We start from the raw sequence: 6,052 nt of genomic DNA, 5'->3' as shown, positions 1-6,052 counted from the left end.
GCGGCAAGGCCGAACACCGGCCTGTCCTCGCCCTCCCCGGGACCCGCCGGGCCCCCCCGCGACGCGCCGTCCCGTCAAACTCATGTCACCCCACGCCCGTGTCCCCCCTGGCCCCTGTATCCCCAGAAGCCCTCTCTCCACAACCTGATTTCAGCTGGGATAATTTTCTTTGCAGTAGCTAGTATGGGGCTGGTTTAGATTTGTGCTGAGAACAGTGTTGATAATGTGGAGATGTTTTAGCTGTCGCTAAGTAGCGCTTACACTAGTCAAGGACTTTTTCAGCTTCCCGTGCTCTGCCAGGTGCACAAGAAGCTTGGAGGGGACACAGCTGGGACAGCTGACCCCAACTGACCCAAGGGATAGTCCATACCAGATGACATCATGCGCAGCATATAAAGCCGGGGGAAGAAGGAGGAAGGGGGAGACGTCTGGAGTGATGGCATTTGTCTTCACAAGTAACTGTTACACGTGATGGAGCCCTGCTTTCCTGGGGATGGCTGAACACCTGCCTGCCCATGGGAAGGAGTGAATTAATTCCTTGTGTTACTTTGCTTGTGTGCATGGCTTTTGCTTTACCTGTTAAACTGTCTTTATCTCAACCCAGGAGTTTCCTCACTTTTATCCTTCTGATTCTCCCCTCATCCCAACAGGGAGGAGCAAGCAAGCGGCTGCATGGTGCTTGGTTGCTGACTGGGGCTAAACCATGACACCCCAAACATCCTCATCCTCCGTTGCCCACGTCTCGCACAGGGCTGCTGCTCCTCATCCCCCATACTTGCAGGAGGGCCCCTCTCAGCCTCTTTTGTGGGAAGGTGTGGTTGTGCCACCCAGCGACTCCCCAGTGAGGGCACCCAGGGGCCCCCAGGTCTGAAAGATCCCAGTGGAGCTCAACATTGCAGGCACTACGCAACACAGCACAGTGTGACATGCATCTGCACCCCCATCAGCTGCAGGACATGCTGGCCTGCAGCTGCACAGGCAAGAGCCCGTCTCCACACAGGCAACATCCCAGGCTCCGTGTTGCCCCAGCCCTGCTCCTCCTGCATGGGGCACAGCTCCTGTGGAGGGAGGCTGGGGCCTTGCACACCTCCTGGTGCGGCTGGTGCTGGCAGAACTCCCCAGCTCCCCACCACAGCAGGAGCTGGCTCAGCTGCCCAGGCCCAGCCAGGTTTGCCTGTCTCTGTGGCTGGAGGCTCCACAGCCTCTGGGGCAGCGGTGCCAGCACCTGGCCACCATTGCAGCAGAAAAAAAACCAAAACCCCAAACATTTTCTTGCCTTCATATGGAATTTCCTGTGTTGTTTTTTTATTAAATTAGTGCCTGTCACCTCCTGTGCTGGCAGGCACCAGAGCAGAGCCTGGCTCCCTTGCCCTCATGCCCTGCTGGTGGGCAGCTGGGCTGAGCCTGAGCCTCCTGTTTGGAGACAGAGGCAGGTGTGCATGGTGGGTCAGCCTCCCTCCTCCGGTGATGGGCTTTTTCCCATCCCAGCCTGGTGCGCTGCCCACCTTGCTCCTTCCAGCTGAAGTCACTCTGACACGTCCAGCCAGAAGACAGACCTTTCTTCTCTCTCCTGCCCTGGCTGTGTGGCTCCTGCCAGGATAAAGCCACTGCATCTGCAACTCCCAGCATGCCAGGTGGGCGAGAGGAGCCATGCAGCTCTAACTGCGCCGGCCCGGCCAAGAGCTCGTTACACATTTACCCCGCATTAATGAGGTGGCACAGGCTGCTCCCAGCCTTCAGACCACAAGGATGTTTCGCAGGCAGCCACCTGGCCCCATGGCCCCAGCAGGGCAGGGCTCTGGTGGTCCCACTGGGTGAGTCCCCTGGGCACAGGCACCACGGCAGCAGCCATGTCCCCTTCCTCCTCCTCCAGCCCCACTGGGCTGGGCTTTGCAGGAGAGATGAGGTGGGGAATGGCAATGAGCACCTTCACCCTGGCACTCCTCCAGGCAGGGACAGGACAGAGCAGGCAGGGACAGATCCTTGGGGACATCGAGATGCTCCATGGCTGTGATCAGGAACCCAGAATTCACCTGCACCTCTCTCACCTTCCCAGCACAGACAGAGGGGGTGGTGGCACCCTGGGGAGCCCTGACGTCCCAAGGGGCTGTCCCCGAGCAGCTGGCTGGGTTGCTGAGTGCACAGGGAGGACATGGGACACAGTCGCCTTTTGTTGGTGCTGGCCCTGGGAGCAGGGACCGGGGCTTTGTGTCCCCTCCCTCCGCCCCCGCTGCCGGCGGGACCAGCGCCCAGCACCGGGGATTTGGGGTTTAAAGAGCAGGCGGCAGCCACAGCCCTGGCTCACCCGCTGGGCGAAGAGGCAGGCAAGCTCTGGCAGACCCCATGTTCTACAGCAGGTGAGATGGCAGCCACAGGGCACTGAGCTGCCCTGCTGAAGGGGCTGTGGGGTCAGGGCGCCTGGGCGGTGGAGCTCCCTGGGTGGATGCCAGATCCTGGTCCCCCCTTGGCAGGTGCTGGGTGCCAGTGGGCTCAGACACAGTCCTGAGAGGAAAGTGGGGGCAATGCCGGGCACATGCTATCTCCTTATCCCCGTCAGCCCATGGCTGAGTGGGGACTCCCAAGTCCTGTCCCAGCCAGGGCAGCCAGGGCCAGCATGGCCACGTTGTGGAGCTTCCCAAAAAATGCCCCTTCCCCAGGGTGCTGGTTTATAGTAAAGGGGGGTCCACCAAAAGCCCTCCCACCCCTGGCTCCTTCACCATGCTTGCTGGCTTGGCCCCAGGCAGGGCTTGCACTGGCTGGCACCTGGGCGAGCTCTGAGCCGTTCAGGGAAGAGGGGAGCCCGACGCTGGGCACCGGGCTGGGCAGGAGCAGGAGCTGGGCTGGCACACAAGGGCCTATTGTGCTGCTCCAGCACTGCCGGCTTGCCTGTCAATAGCCGCATTATGCTCAGTGGCGGCCCCCCAGCCTTCCCAGCCGCTGTGGCTCTGCGGGAGCACCGTGGGAGGCGATCTGAAGTGGCTGTTGTGTTGGGGGGCTGGGGTGAGCGGAGGAGGGTGGGCAGGCCAGGGTACTGGGACCCCCCTGCTGCCACTACTTGCCTGAGTGCTACTGGGTGACATGGCAGTGGGTTGCTGCGCTCCCCTGTGCCGCTGGCTTTGGGGACAAGATGCCCTGGATGGGGAGTGGGCAGGCTCAGCGGGTACCTGGGCACCCCTGTCCCCACTCCCCTGCCCTCGCCAGCCTGCCTGGCATTGCTCGTGCCTGAGGTGGTCACAGCCAGGCCATGCTGCCGAGCACTGTCCTGGGGCAGGGACAAGCAAGTGGGCAGCGAGGGGCTGACATCATCCCTGGACACAGATGCTGCTGGGCCAGACAGAGCAGAGGAATTGGTCCTGCGTGCTTCCTGGTGAGACACACCCCAGCTAAAATTACCGACCCCGTGGCAGGGACACCAGCCTATTTTTAAAGCCTGGAGGGGCTCGTTGCTGTTGGTGAGTGTGGCACAGAGCAGGGCTGGAGGAGCTGGGGCAAGGCAGCAGACAGGGAAGCTCAGTCAGCATCTCCCCTCGGTACAGGGAGGGAGCCAGGCTGGTGGCAGAGACCCCACGTTCCAGGGTCAGGGCATCGTAGCTCACTGGGGCTCCTGCCCCATGTAGATGATTTTGAGGAGCTTCAAGCTCAGTGGTTTTCAGCACATGGGGCTCAGCCCCTCTGCAGCCATGAAACCGAAGGCAGACAGTCACCCTGGGGCAGCAGGCTGGGATCCCTAGAAGCCCAGCATCCCTCTTTCCCTAAAACTCATTGCGCTGCACTGGGAGGTTGAATGCCTCCTCCGTCACTGCTCCCATGGCTCGGTCCCATAGCAGGGATACCCAATGATGATACTCCAGATGTGCTCAGGCACTATGGTGCACCCAGCATCCCAGCTAGGCAGCTCAGCTCAGCCCAGCGCAGGGTGGGGACAATTAAAAAGGGATTAGCTGGGCTACACCGGCATGGTGCTGCCAGGAGCCAGTACCTAATCCCAGCAGGAATGCACCAGGGCCACGCTGGTCCCTGCTGTGGGGGTCTCACACCAGTGTGTTATGATGATGGGTCAGGCAGTGTATCTATAGAAGGGGTGTGTGAGCCCTGAGCTGGTGACCCCCTGGGACATTGCCATCACACTGCACTACAAGGATGCAACTGGCTTGGGCACGTTTGCTTGCCACCAGCCTACGCCCTCACACCAGCATGCCTGGCAGCCCATGGGCTCTGTCCCCTGCCTGGCACATCCTCCTGTTGCACCAGGGACATGCCACAGGGACACAGAGCCACTTCCCTGCCTTGGTGCATAGCTGAGCCAGGCATGCTGGTTAGGAGACACTGGCATGCCCATCAAAGTGGTGATGGGAGAGATCCCTCCTGTTTAAGGCATGGCAGTGCTTGGCCTCACCCCACTGGAAAAGCCACAGGCAGCAGTGTGGAGCAGGGCTTAGGATGGGGACCCAGCCTGGCCTGGAATGGAGGAGCCACGCAGGCAGTGAGTGAGGGGCCCCATGCTAGGGGGACTTCCAAAGGACCCCTAAAGCCACATCTTTGGTGCTGTTGCAAACCACCAAGGGCTTTTTGGGGTGGCCAGGTCCAGTGGGTACCAGCTCAAAGAGCGTATCCCCGTGCCCAGGCCATGGGTGCAGGCTGGGATGAGGATGCCTCTCCTCCCTCTGCTCCCTCCTCTCCCCCCAGCAAGCTGGCATTGTCACTGGGAGCGCTGGCAAAGGCAACTCTGCTACACAAGCACATCTCTTGCCTGGCAGCAGGACCGTGCCAAGCCCAAGTGGCATGGGGACACCTACAGCACCAGTTGGCATGATGTAGCTCACCTTGTCCCCCTGGGTTTTGGCTAGCCCTGGCCATGATGTCTTGACCTGGGCAGAGGGAAGCTCCCCAGCACCCAAGGAGACAGTGGGCGGCCCTGCAGCTGCCTCACTCTGGGTCACCCCACCAGACCCAGCATTGCCACGGCTCTCCTGATGAAGTACTACTCCTGTTTGGGGTGCATGATTTGTCCCAGTCGTGGTGACTAGCAGATGCCGATCCTAGCCTGTCTCCCTCCTGGTCCTGGTCACCCATCCAATGGCACCGATACAACCTCTGCCGTGCTAGCTCACCCCCGACACAGGAGGTATGGGAGCCGTTGGCCACTGCCTGCCGCTGCGCCACCCGCAGGAGCCCTGTGGAGGCGGAGAGGAGCCGTTTCCTACCGCAAACGCCGCTGGGGGCTCGGGCGCTGCCGACAGAGCTATCAATGCTTGCCGGGGCTGGAACCACCAGGGGAGATTTGACTGAGACAGCAATCCCCAGGCGCGGATCCGCCAGCGGCAGGGAAGGGATCAAAAAGCAAAGGTGCCAGCACCTGCTCACGCCGCCGGCAGTGACGCCCCCGTGCTGGTGGGGAGCCAGGCCACCAGCACCCCACCACACCGCCCTCTGTGGGGCTGGCAACGGACACGGGGATAAGGGCAGGATGCCAGTGGTGATGTGCATCCCAGCTGGGGACTGTCACCGCATCAGCGTCCAGCGGCTTCCGTGCTTGCCAGGAACACCCAGCAGAGCAGGAAGGGGTGGCCGGCAGGCGACGTGGCACATCCCTCCTGCGCCATTCTTTCTGGGATGGAAGCCCGGCCCTTCTGACGCCTGATGGTTTCTCCAGGCAGAGCCGCTGCCAGCAAGGTCCCGACAGGGCTCCAGGGCTTGGGTGATAGTGACATCACCCAGCCACCTGGCCACGGGTGCTGGGTGGAAAGGTCCCGGTTGAGTGGAGGGAAACTGAGGCATGGTGCCAGCACAGCAAAGGAAGGTGCCCACTGTGCAGGGTTGGGCACAGAATCCCTGTCCTCATCATCCCACCCTGCCATCCTGACAGGCTGAGACAGTGGGGACAGGGATGTTGTGCCCAACCCCGTGGGGGCCACCCAGCCCAAATTCCTGCCACAGTGCCTGGGCAAAGTCTTGCAGCAGAGTAACCCCTGCCGTACCAGTACAAGTGGCTTCCTTACCACCTGTTCCTTCACTGTGCCATCCCCCTCACCACCTGTGACACTGGGCTGGT

Source organism: Phalacrocorax carbo, chromosome 6 (genome assembly GCF_963921805.1).
Source record: "Phalacrocorax carbo chromosome 6, bPhaCar2.1, whole genome shotgun sequence".
NCBI lineage: Eukaryota > Metazoa > Chordata > Aves > Suliformes > Phalacrocoracidae > Phalacrocorax > Phalacrocorax carbo.
This window is presented reverse-complemented; position numbering follows the sequence as displayed.